Source organism: Etheostoma spectabile, chromosome 3, assembly GCF_008692095.1.
Source record: "Etheostoma spectabile isolate EspeVRDwgs_2016 chromosome 3, UIUC_Espe_1.0, whole genome shotgun sequence".
In the NCBI taxonomy this organism is placed as follows: domain Eukaryota; kingdom Metazoa; phylum Chordata; class Actinopteri; order Perciformes; family Percidae; genus Etheostoma; species Etheostoma spectabile.
The window spans coordinates 12,002,936-12,016,121 of NC_045735.1; positions in this window are offsets into that span (position 1 = coordinate 12,002,936).

Sequence of the window (13,186 nt, forward strand, 5' to 3'; positions counted from 1 at the left end):
ACTTTCAAAATAGTTAAACAATTAACACTCGGCCAGAGTTCCTTTTTTTAACTCGCAAAACAGAGTTATAGTAACACTGAGGGATTAGACAAGTAACTATTTGAGTTAATTTCACTCCCTAAAGTGTCAATAATCTACACTGAAAAAATGTTAAAATTGTAACTTTATTCAATATCATTTATTGATTAATTAAATATATACTTATATTAATAATTAATCACAATAAACAATCATTTTCAAAAACATTTATTTGTGCTTTTTCACCCTTTGCAGTCGACTGAATTAAAACATTGTGAATGAAGGTATAATGTACATACTTTCATCTGAAACATTGCATGAGTATTGAATATTAAACGGCTTATGAAATTTAAGACATTTTTAGTTGACATCTTTCCCCACTTTGTAATACTCTGAATGCATAATGATGGTCATCAAAATTCTCTGTAAATAGCTTGTTTGTCAAAAAGAGAATTTGATCTTCAACCAAATCACTTATTTGAATAAAGACTGGCATGTCTTCTTCCATTATACTGCAAATAACTAGTCCAGCTTTATACTCTACACCATCAACTTTAACCCAACTGGTTAAGAAAACATCTTTTGACAAGATCATTTCAAACATTTCATTATTGACCACATTCTCTCGTAAAGAAAAAAAAAATTTACTTGGCCCATATTCATTTTGCTTGAGGGTTAACTCTTCCCAGTGATAAGCATGGCCATTTGATGCTTTTAGCAAGCGATTTAGTTAAGTTTTAAAATTTTTAAAACAATCTTAAACAGCTTGTCTTTGGCCTCCACATCATACACAACGTACATAGAAAGGGGCCAATTTTATTATAGAAGATGGTATGAACACTATTAAGGTGCTTCCAAAAACCTGTATATGTTAGGAACTGTGCCTACGCCTTGCTGAGAACAAAACAATCTGAACTGGGTCCATGATAGTAACCATGTTCAACTCTTAAAGTGAAATCAACTGCTGACTGCTGGGATAATTTTCTACACATGAAAAAGGTCAAATTTATAGCATCTTACTCACAGGTGAGAGTGCTACTGGCTGGTTCAGCGGTCTTGTCTCAAGTCTTTAACTCTGGGGGACCCTTATTTTTCCCCACATCATGTTATACACTGTTCTCTGCCGTAATGTGTAAAAATTCACAAGTGCCACATCGTAAGACAAATTCAACACCATATGTGTATTGAAAAGTTCATCAAATGCCCCAAGAGAGCGGTTTGCCTTGCATGGGATGAGACGCTTATCCAGGAGATGTAGAACCTGTCGATCTTGCTCTTCTGTCGCCCAATAGCGAAGAGGTATGGCTGCTGACCGGGTGGTTGGGAGATGCTCTTCCAAACTGCGGCATGACTAGGGTGAGATCAGAAAACTGAAAATTAACACAGATAAAATGTACAACCAAAAGAAATTATTCAAACATTTTCATTGGCTAGTGCTAGATGGGAATGACTTAATTACAATTCCTCCACTTTTTCAACACCCTTTTTACATATGTGGCTAAGAGGTGACATGACAAATTATTATCATCACCTTAAATATATAATTACCTTATAAAGAAAAGTTCTCAACGCATACATGCACTAATTTTTGGAGACTTCAGTCCCCCTCAAGCTGGGGGAAGGAGATGTAACAGCAACAACAGGGAAGCCATCTTTTGGTCAGGCTGAGGACAAAGAGTACAAGAATTAACTGAAAACTCTTCAATCAACTAATAAAAAACAAGAACATTAGAACAAAAAACATGGTGATTAACAGCTTTTCTAGAGACTCAGAGTAAAAAAATGTGAAAGCATTAAGAAACCTGTTTAGCAGACACAGCATCACGTGTATCCTCAATTCTTTGTCTCTTTTTATTGACTGTTTTGGTGTATATTTACTTTACACTATATGAAGCACACTTTACAGAACTGAAAATGTTTAGCAATTTAACCCCATTTACCATATAAAAGAGTCTGATAAAGGCTGTAACTTAACTTAGTAATTTTAGTACAATTAACTGGTAATTTATACTTTTACTTACAAGTAAATGAGTACTTTTTCCAACACTGCAGGTCATAGACTCTGATGGGTCACCAAATCCAGTGGGATGCTGGTTACACAGACAGCTAACCATGTGAAACACCGTCTGCATGTTGGGACATGTTTTCTGCGGGCCCCTTTGATGTTCAAAGTGAAGGGGGAAAAAGGACGTTAGCTCCAGCCTCAAACAAGATTTTATGCAGTAAAAAAACATAATGCTTTGTTTTTCCTTTGTTAAATCATCATTGATAAAGTTGGAGATGGTTTAAGGAACAAACTGTTAGCTACCATACCATACCATGCTAGCTAGCTAATCACCAGGACAAATTTGCTGTTCAGTCATGGCAACAAACACGGTTTTGTAAGGCATATATTCTCTGTAGAAGTTTCATTGTTCATACTAAAGTTCTCAGCATCAATTGATAATTGTTTCAGCAAGTTTGAGGTAATTGCACTTACCGTGTGGTACTGTGTGGGAGGTAGAAAATGGCGCTGACTTGTTTCCTCTGTCTCTAACCATAGAAGTGAAATGCATGGGCGGAGCTTAATTACGTCTCTGCGGAGTTGATTAACACCATAGACTGTATAAAACGGTCTATGGTTAACACTGACTGGATCAACTCTTTAAAATAACTCCAACACTGAACACCATTTAAATCAAAATGTGTTAAAATTACACTCTGGGAGTAAAAATCAACTCGGAAATGTTTAACCCTGAAATTTCAACACTCCAATTTTTGCTGTGTACCATGAGGTTTTTTTCAGTGAATTGTCACAACAACTAATGCCGGGAAATTTGTAACTTTGGTGATCCCTGATGTGTCCACTAGCATCTCCATCAGTTTTACATTTGTTGTCTTGAGTGAAATGTCTCAAGAACTACTGGATTACCCCAGTGCTGGAAATGGGCCGGTACTGAGTACCAGATTTTTTTTCCACACGAGTACCGTTATTTCCTATTGCGTACCGCCACCTCCTTTGGTGAGTAGGTACGCACCCCTAAACAACTGCATAACTGTGTCCCTCACATAGCAGCTTAATGCTGAAAAAGCACTGAAAATGATCTTGTTAACATGGAAAATTGTATTGGATAAACATAATTTTGCAACCTCGGTTGCTGGAGTAGGCTACTGTGCCAGTATGCCACCTCCCGTCGCAGGCACATAGCTGTTGTCCAGTGCGCAGCCCACAGCTGGAGCATGATCTGTCCGCCCTGGTGGTCACCAAATCCCGCACACCAGACCAGCAAACAGTGAATCGCTTATGGCGGGTGCAGCCAAGACAAGCGTTGCATCTGTTTAATAAAGACATTTTGACAGGAGGTTTTTAAAAGAATTAGATAGAGTGTGCAGCAGGAAAACATTCTTTTGATTTGTGTCTTCTGCTTCTCGTGATTGGGGGCACGAGCCAGCTGACTGACTGTTCGAGGGACATGCGAGCGCATGCTTCAAACCACTTTCTAATAATCTTCTACACCGCTGCACAACTTATGCAATAAGAAGCTTTATCCTTATATATACATACAACCTTATCACAGCTGAGGTTTTCACGACTGTAGTGTTATAGGAACGTAATAATAATTATAAAGATGAACATCTCTCTCAAGCACACACACACACACACACACACACACACACACACACACACACACCGTCCTTTTAAGTTATAGGGTATTATGGGATTGTCTGAAAGTGGTTACAGTAGCTCAGGGGCTCAACAACAACGACAAAATACAATGTTGCACACGAGGTAACGCACACGCATGCACGTACATATGCATGGAAACATCACTCACACGCAGATAGACTCACATTTGTCAATCCAGGAAGTCCGGCCTCTTTGATAGGGATAATCCTGTGGGACCCAGAGAGGGTAAAGTTAGGAAGAGCCGATCCCAAACCCGGAAAAGCCGATTAGAGGCTGAGGGAACAAAAACTATGCAGCGGTTGAAGGAAGAAGAGAAACAAGTAGCAGAACACCAAAGCCAAGCCAGCCCTGACACAAGAGGCCGGTTATGCCTTATAGACCAGGAAAACAGAAGGGGAGGAGGAGTGGATACAGAGTATGAGGACAGATTGGAGGGAGTTTTACAGGGAGACATGGAGGTAAAGAAGAGAGGAGGGAGGTAATGAGGAGAGAGTCAAATAAAGGGTTGATGAATAGCGATAAAGGACTAAAAGAAGGACAGAATGGGATAAGAGGAAAGGAGATAGACCTTAAATGAAGTTTGAGAAATATAGGATGAGAGAGAGACTCAGTTAAATTGACAGTTGCATATTTTAAATAAATGAATGTGAAGATAAATAAGCGGGGTGCGTATATCCTTGTCACTGTACTCTAGGTGACTGTTGAGAACACTCGTTCCCCCCCATTTCTCTATCTTTCTCTATATGAGTCTTTCTCTCACGCACACATTCCTCATTATGTCCTCATCCATGACCAAGCATGTACGGGAGCTCCCAATATCCATGGAGAGATGTTTGAAGCCCAAAGATAATGAAAAGAAAGAAGGGAAGCTTCCAGACACATGAGGAAATATCTGTGTTTGTATTACTTTCATCATATCTCTTGACTTCTCATTAGGAACTTTCTTTCTTCCTACCATTTCCGCTCCTATGTATCACTTCCTGTCTTTCTCTCTGTCACCTTTCTGCTATCCACTGTCTCTTTCTCACATTTCCCCACCTTGTTTTCTTTGTTGATGCCTTTGTCGCAATTAATCTCAGGGCAAAAGAGGTTGTAGAGTTGGTATTTCCACCCCGAGATAAGGGCATTTATAGAAGGAGACACTGGAGGGGGGTCATAATTTGATGAAAGCAATAAAACACGCACACATGCACTCACTGACACACGGATATTAGTCCACACGCACACAGATATGAGTCCACACGCCAGAAGTCTCAGAGTCCTATCTAGGTATAGTTAAATGGATACTAGCAGCAATAGATGGATAAGGGAGGCTGATAAGTCCTGATAGGTCTTAAAAACATAGACCGAGACAGATAGATATAACACATAAAGACTGGATCATGTGTTCCCAGGAGTTATTTTCCCTTTCCATCAGTATGGAGTCAGCTGATCTAAATTCAGATGGGAGCTGAGATCTGCGGTTACGCTTTTCATTTGAATTGTATTTGCGAGATTGGATTTAATGAGAACATTATTGCTACGTATGCTCGCTTGCGCAGAAAAAATGCCCTTTTGTGTGTTTAGAATGGTATTTATTCAAATATACAATAACCCTATGTTTACATAAAGAGAGAGGATATGTTTTGCTTGGTCTGAGAGGAATAGCTAGAAGAACATATCATCTCTCTTTATGTGAACTTCCGTTCAAGTTCATTCATTTTGAGCAAGGCCACTTTCAAAAGTGATTTTAAACATCCCATAACAGAAATGACTGTGTAACCCCCAATTTCCACCAGTTGCAGAACGGTTGTGCATCCACTCCGCTGCGTGTCGGCACCGTGCTCCGCCGTCTGTCAATACCCTCCAGGTCCGGATTTGTTGCGGAACGGCTGTGGCCATGACTGACAGCTGAAGGACCCACAAGCTCTCGCGAATTTATGTAGAATAAAACCACAAAACAAATAACAGTTTGTTTCCATCCAGAAGAGTAGAGGGTAAACAACTCTGTGCTGTGTTTTCAGGTTGTAGTGCATGGAAATATGATCCGCCGTGAGCACAGTCCGTCAAAAATAGAAGCTCCACGTATCTGCTCCGGAGCTGGGACGAAGTCACAATGCAGCTATTCCGCAGTCAGTGATTATACAAACATTGACTTTAATGGATCCGCAGCCGTTCCGCACCTGGTGGAAATTGAGGGTGATGTTGTTGTGTATCTAGGCCTGTCACTTCCTGATGCCGGTGTGATTTGATGATAAATATTGCAATTAAACAACACAGACTGAGATAAGTGTTGTTGGCCATTGTCCCCGTATATCTTTGTGGGGAATGCGTGCATGTCTGAACCATCTGGTGGTGGTTGCAAAGGACAGACTAATGGAGATTAAATTAAGTATTTGAATGTAAACTCATAAACTCTGTGCATGAAAACTCTTTTGTTTCATTATTTGTTTTAGCTGCTGACAACAGCCTAGACTTCCTTTTCAATTGATTTTTATTCAAGTACAATTCTGCTCTTTAAAGCATATATTCATTCCATGAAATAAGATTTGGTAGAAGTGTTTTGATCATTGTTTCAAATATAAAACTTACATTATCCTCTATTGAAAATGTATGAGATTATATTACTAAAAATGTAATCTTTTTCTTCATGAGAGAAAGACAGTGGATGCACGACATTAGACAATGACACAATCTCTGTGGGGGCCTTCTCCGAAGAAATATGGCTTTCATATACATTATAGAAAGCATAAAGAAGAATGTAACTGTATAAGGTAACCTTTAGAAACCATTTTAGTGGCATTTTCATATTGGTAAAGTACATCTAGCCGAGAGAATCTTAGCGAGAACTACATGTAGAGTAAATTTGTAATTCTCATCTGGAAACTGTTCTAGTATAGGAAAAGGGTGAGAGTGGAGAAAAGCTGGACAGACGCAAGTGCAGTTTTCATTTGTGTTTTACGTTTCCATTTTCCAGATTGTAGGTAGGCATGTAGGTGGGACAGATTGAGGCGGCAGCCAGTATGACACCTGTTTGGGAGGAGGGGACACAGAAGAGGGGAGAACACAGCAAATTGAAGTGTCATAAAAATATTAATAGAGACAGGATGTGGCCACCAATAGACACAGTAAATTGCTTGGAAAAATACAAAGTCAGCCAGTCCAAAACAGGCTTATCCAATAGAAATGGCAGGCTAGATAGATTGTAAACAGCTGTAGGGATGCACTGTTTCTCTATCATTTTGATGCCACCACAGTAGACAGGAAGAATGAGATATTTTTATGACCAAGCACAGCTAAAAAAGTAAATTGAAATATATGTGGCTTTTTTGTGTGTGCAAGTGTTTGGATTCCAGACTAAGACAAAGGGAGGGAGTTTGTAAGTATCAAATACAGTTTGTGACAAAGCTACAGTAAATATTCTCATATCCTCATGTGAGGGAAAAGCAATTTCAGCTCTTACGGTTTTAGGCAATTTAAGCCCGGTGAGAGGAGAGAAAACAAATGCAAGTAATAAGAAGAAATAGGGAAATGTGGGCAAAGCTATTGTGGAAAAATACACTTCTGAATGTCAGAGTAGGAAAACTAAATCTCTATGGTAAGGGGAATAACCAGGGAGGCAAGGGAGCTTAAAAGAGGGAGAGGAAGAGCGCAGTATAAAAAGGATAGGGGCATAGACAGAGACGGAGGAGCAGAAGTATTGATATTTCCAGGATAAACACTCGTCCTAATGGACCCCAGGAGTCGCAGTGGGAGATCGATCAGAAGACAGAAGTCTCGGCAGATGTATGGAGGGAAAATATACCTTTCACCTGCTGTGAGGACGGTGGAGGAGGGATGGGGGGATTGAGAGAGGAGATTAGGAGATGACCAGACGCAGTGGGCATACAGAAAGAGGGACGAGACTGAATCCTAATGCACAAAATGTATTTTTCATGAGAGTGGAATCAATAGTGTTTTGAAGGTTTCTTTTTATATTTGGAATGAGCCGAATGTGTGAGCGAACGAAGAGGTAGGCTATCTGGAGATAGGAAAGAAAACGATGGGAAGAAGAATGGATAAATTGGTGGATGGATGGATAACTGGAAAAATAAATGACAGCAGCCAATTAATATGAGGAAGTTCCTGAAATTGAATGTGAGAGGAGGACAAAGTGGAGCGTGGTTACTGAGAAAGTGGGAAAAAAATAAAAATATAAGCTGTGCTTAACCTGTAAGCAAGTACTTTAACCCTCATGTTGTCCTCAGGTCAAATTGAGCCATTTTCCTATATGTGTTATTTTTAACTACCCAATTGTAATTTCCCAAAATAACATGATTGATTCCACACAATGCTCTTTGGCTAGTACAAATCTCTACTTTCATTAAAATTGGGGGGTCTTATTCAATTTTATAGCATTTGAGAAAAAAAAGAAAAAAGATTCAAGTGGTTTCAAAATAGTATTGAGTAAAAGTTGACATATTCCAGTTTGTGATAATCCATCAACATCCATTCCATTCCATTAAAAACATTAATAAAAACCATCAACAAAAGTGTTGATTTTGACGGGAAGACAACACATTGTACCTTCTGTTTGGGGTCAGTCTGGGTCACTCCTCACTTCTTAAAGAAGAAATGTAATGGTTGGGATGTGGGTTTGGTGTAATATTTAAAGAACAAAATAGAATCGGATCTGTCACCTCTGTTGATGGTTTGATTATAGGGAGTTAAACCTCTTCGGTAAAGGAAAATAATATATTGTTTAATGCTTTTGAAAATATGCTTTTTTAGATGAAAAGATCAACCACTCTCTCTCTAGGTCTAGGTCTAGTGATGTCGCTTGTCCCCAAGAGATAGTTAAACTCCCTGGTTAAACCACAGCTTGTTGTTTTTACATTTATCTTTGTGTGTGTTAAACACACAAGATAATAACGTGTTAATTAGTGGGTTTGAGAGATCACGGTAGGCATATCTTTAAACATTAGAGAGCCAAGCTATCTGTATTCGCCCTTCTTCCTGTCTTTGCACTAAGCTGAGCTAAGCTAGTTGACTCCCTGTTGTAGCTCCATAGTTAATGCAGAGACATGAGGGCAGACAGACATTGATCTTCTCATCTACAGTAACTGCTCACACAATGCTTCATGTGTAGACACTGTGTTAGGATGAGGGTTGAGGCTGGACATGTAGAGGTGATGGCAATGCTTAGGAATAGGCAGTTACTGAAAGGTATTCATGACAATAGAAAAATAAGAATTTGTGTTTGTGTGTGTTATTGCAGCATTTTAATTATGTACAGCTGGGGACAAGAAATACCTTCCAAATTTGTGGCAACCTCTGTCTTCACCCTGCCAACTGAATTAACTTAAAACAACTAGATAGCATCACACCTGAGTGTGTGTGTTTTGAGTTTATTTTAATGTCTTCACACCTCTACCTAGAGGAACAACCTGTGTCCTACAATGTGTGAATGTGAGATGGTAGGAGGCATTATTCTCTCTTTCGCGTGCACACACACACACACACACACACACACACACACACACACACACACACACACACACACACACACACACACACAAAACAACAATGGTGGTGTTCTTTACATCTGATTCCACACAGCAACACAAAATAACTATCACACAGATGTTCTTTTTTCTTCTTCAAATACTTGCCCTCTTTGATTAAATTAATTTATCAATGAATACAATTTCAAAATGAGACACAACTGTAGACAAAACCTAACAATATAAGGAATACAAACCAATAAAAATAAAGTACAATAAACAAAAATAACACAAAATGTATTAACAATTAAACAATAAGCATGCCTTGATAGAACCTGATACCAAGCCTACCAATCCTGCAGTAATAATAATCAGACAGACATTTCTTCTATTTCATTGTTTTATTGTAAACAAATGAACACATCACAAAAGTACATGTTACAGACACACAGTGTACGCATGTGCCCACACACATAGGACAGACCCAGACAGTTTCTTATTTCTTTTATGGCAGCACCTGAGCTTGGCTTTAAGTACATATTTCATGCCACATTACCCCTCATGGCAGCAAACGAGGGAAAGAAAGGGGGAGACTGGGGGAGGCTGAGAGATGAAGTGAGGCAGTAAAATGCAGATTCCTTTCTCTGCTGGCAGCATATCTGTCTCTACATCCCCTTTACCTCTTCTGCCTTTTCTGTTCCCCTCTTACCTTTATCCCCCTCTTTCCTCTAGCTTAATATTTTTTAATGGTCGGGAACCAGAATGGGTCACAGATGTGTTCCCGCTGGGTCCACACATGACAAGAGAAGTGATATGTTTTAATGAGCCTGAGACCCGGGGCAAAATATGAAATTTCTCATTTGGGTTTTACACTGAAAAAGCCTACATCTACCTTCAGCTGTCTTTCTGCCTCCACTTTCACAAGTGTTTAACTCTATTTCCTCTTTTTTGTCAACTCCATCTTGCTGTTTTTATTTTTTGCTTTATCTGTTACAACATCACCAATTAGGGCTCATAACTTGTAACTTTGCTCTTTTCATTAAACATTTTACTTACATATTTACCCCCCCCAAAAAATCCCCAATTCTTTTTTGCAAAAAAATCTGATCCCCCCCTCACACACACACACACTCACACACACACACACACACCACACACACACACACACACACACACACACACACACACACACACACACACACACCACACTCAAAATAAATCTGCAGATGACAAAGAAATTGTTCAAAACAAGTTTTAACTTTATTTTGTTTTGACTCATACACACACACACACGGGGTATGTATACCATTATGATTATCCATGTTAATTTTTTGGAAATATAAATTGGTTTGAGTGTTTTCCTTTCCATTCTACAAAATTATATAATTATGCTATATATTCAACAACAACAAAACGGATGCGTGAGATAAAGCTGTTTTCAGACATACATGTAATTTACTTCTCGTTCATTGCAAAAATTTCAAATCCTTTTGACTTTAGTCATGCTACCTTGCCCCTATTTTCAACTGTTGCTGGGTAACGTACATTAACATTCCATGGTATCATAAATGCATGCCATGTTGTTTGTGTATCTCTATGACAAATGTACAAAGGGGAGGGCTGAGCCTGTTTGGAACTACGGGAGTCCAGAGGGGAGCGTCGGCGGATGTTCGGGAGAAAAACAATTTTCATTCAATCAAATCAATGTTAAGGACACATTCAAGTAAATTCGATGAAATCGATTTATCGCCCAGCCCTACTTACACAAATGTCCCAAATGGCAAATCTACTGTAGATGTGCTATATACGGAGGCGAGTAAATCTGTGTAGACTTCTATTCTTAAACTTATCTAGATTTCACATAACATTTTCTTTTGTATTTATTAACATTTAACTGCCTTTTGTGGGGTTCAACAGACTGAAGCAATGCTGCGAAAATACTCCCCACACAGTATTCTTACCAGACCTCTTCAGTCAGAAAAGAGCACAAAGGTCTCTAGCTTCCTCATGTTGTGCACTACATGTGCCTGTCTGCTTGCCGAGAGAGGGCAAAGTCCTCTGACCATATGGCTTCATTTCACTGTTCAGTAAACCCCACTGTCTGTGGGCTTTTTACCTATTCACTTGTTTTAAAGGTTTGAGGGACTGTGGCTTGACCATGTATGCATCTTGCATGTTAAATCACTGCAACGATGCTGGAGGAGTGATGTGAAGTGCAATGTCCACATGGTGTTGTATTGTCAGTTGAAAGTTTAAAAGAGGTTGAGACTTTTAGAGGAATTTGTTTTTATTTTCAATCTGTAAAAAATAAAATACTCTTGCTTTAATATTTGAAGAATTTTGGGATGTTTAACTGTGTACCTGTTCACTTCATTGTAAAAGACCTTGTGATTAGGGGTGCCCACATTTTGCACTTTAGGCATCGCACAAGCTGGGAAATGGGGATGTATGGTTTTATGCAGTGTATATCTGTGTTAAATGATTGCATTCAAGCTTTCTGATCTGATAAATCAAGTAGGTAGGCACTAGACATCAGTTGACATGCATGGAGATTGGTAATCAAGATCATACAAGACAATCTGATTGTTTAAAAGAAAAAAAAGAGGGGCAGAGGTCGATCGTATAAAAAAGGAATGCTTCTTGTGTTAGTCTATATTACCATACAAAAAAGCATCATGTGAGAGAAATTAAGAAAATGAAGAAGAAATTAATTGAAAAAATAAATAACCCATAGTTATGTTTTTGCTTTCATAATGCTGGAGGATGAGTCACTTTCTGCAAAACAATTTCTGTTTCTTTAGGACAATACATAAAATAGATGTTAAAATTAAAAAAAAAAAAAGAACTGAAACATGAAAAAAAATGGGGCCCAAAAAAGTCAAGTAACACTATCTGTTGGGTGTCTAAAGAAGAAGTAACCGGAGGACTCGGGCTCTAACTGCCTTTAGTTAGATAGATTGGCGTGATCTTTCTCATGGAAGGGAATGAGAAGATAATATGCATGACTGCTCAGCCTTTCTCATAAAACATTTAACGAGACTATAAGTTGGAACCTAAGTAACCTTTACAGTGACCTCTCACTGTCTAATGAAGCTCATAAGATAAAGATTGAAAGGCCAACAATAGAACCGATGGAAAAAGAGAGAAGTAGGAACATACAAGGTCTGTGTTTATGAAATGATATGTAAACAGGTCAATAGGGCCCATTGTATATAAGACCTTTTATTATTCTGGAGTAACTGTTTCAATGTGGATAGGGTCAAACATACAATCAGGATTGATCAAAGCATATCGTTAGCATTATGTTCCGAGTGTGACGTAAAGGTTTTATTTCAATCAATGCAGTGTTTTGTGAATTGGATTGGGTACCGCTAAGTTTTTTCAGTACAATACTAATGTCAGTACCTGGAATTCAGTTCCAGTACCCAATGGTACCTTTTTTTTGGTACTTTCCCTCTGTAATACAAAAATAATTTCAGTTGTAAAAATAATTCCTAACCTATTTATCCTATCTACTTAGAACATTTTATTTTTTAGAACCGCCTCACAAAATGAAACTCTTCCCTCTCCCCTCCCAAACCTGTCCCTTCAAACTATCTAATAATTATTAATTTCTTACACTGCACTTTATATTTTATTCTTGTAGTTGTATCTTAGTCTATTTTAGCCTGTTTTTATTTTCTATCTTTTTATAAGTGCTCTTTAATGTTTTATGTAAAGTGTTTTGAATTGCCTTGTTGCAAAAATGTGCTATAGAAATGAAGTTCCCTTGCCCTACAACCTCAGTCGGTCAGTCAGTCAATAGGGTATTGTAGCGAACACAGTGGTGCCTGTCTGTCTCAGAGCAAATCTAACATTAACCATACCGCAAACGCTTCGCCCCACCGTTTTACGCTGTCAGCATGGAGTTTAAAAAAGGGTAATCACAATTGCAACTACTTTACCGGCATTGCCATGACTCACTGTGATTTTAACAAAGTCAACGTTGTATTGCTCCGTCAACAGCTCTGCTTACTGTGTGTGTGTGTGTGTGTGTGTG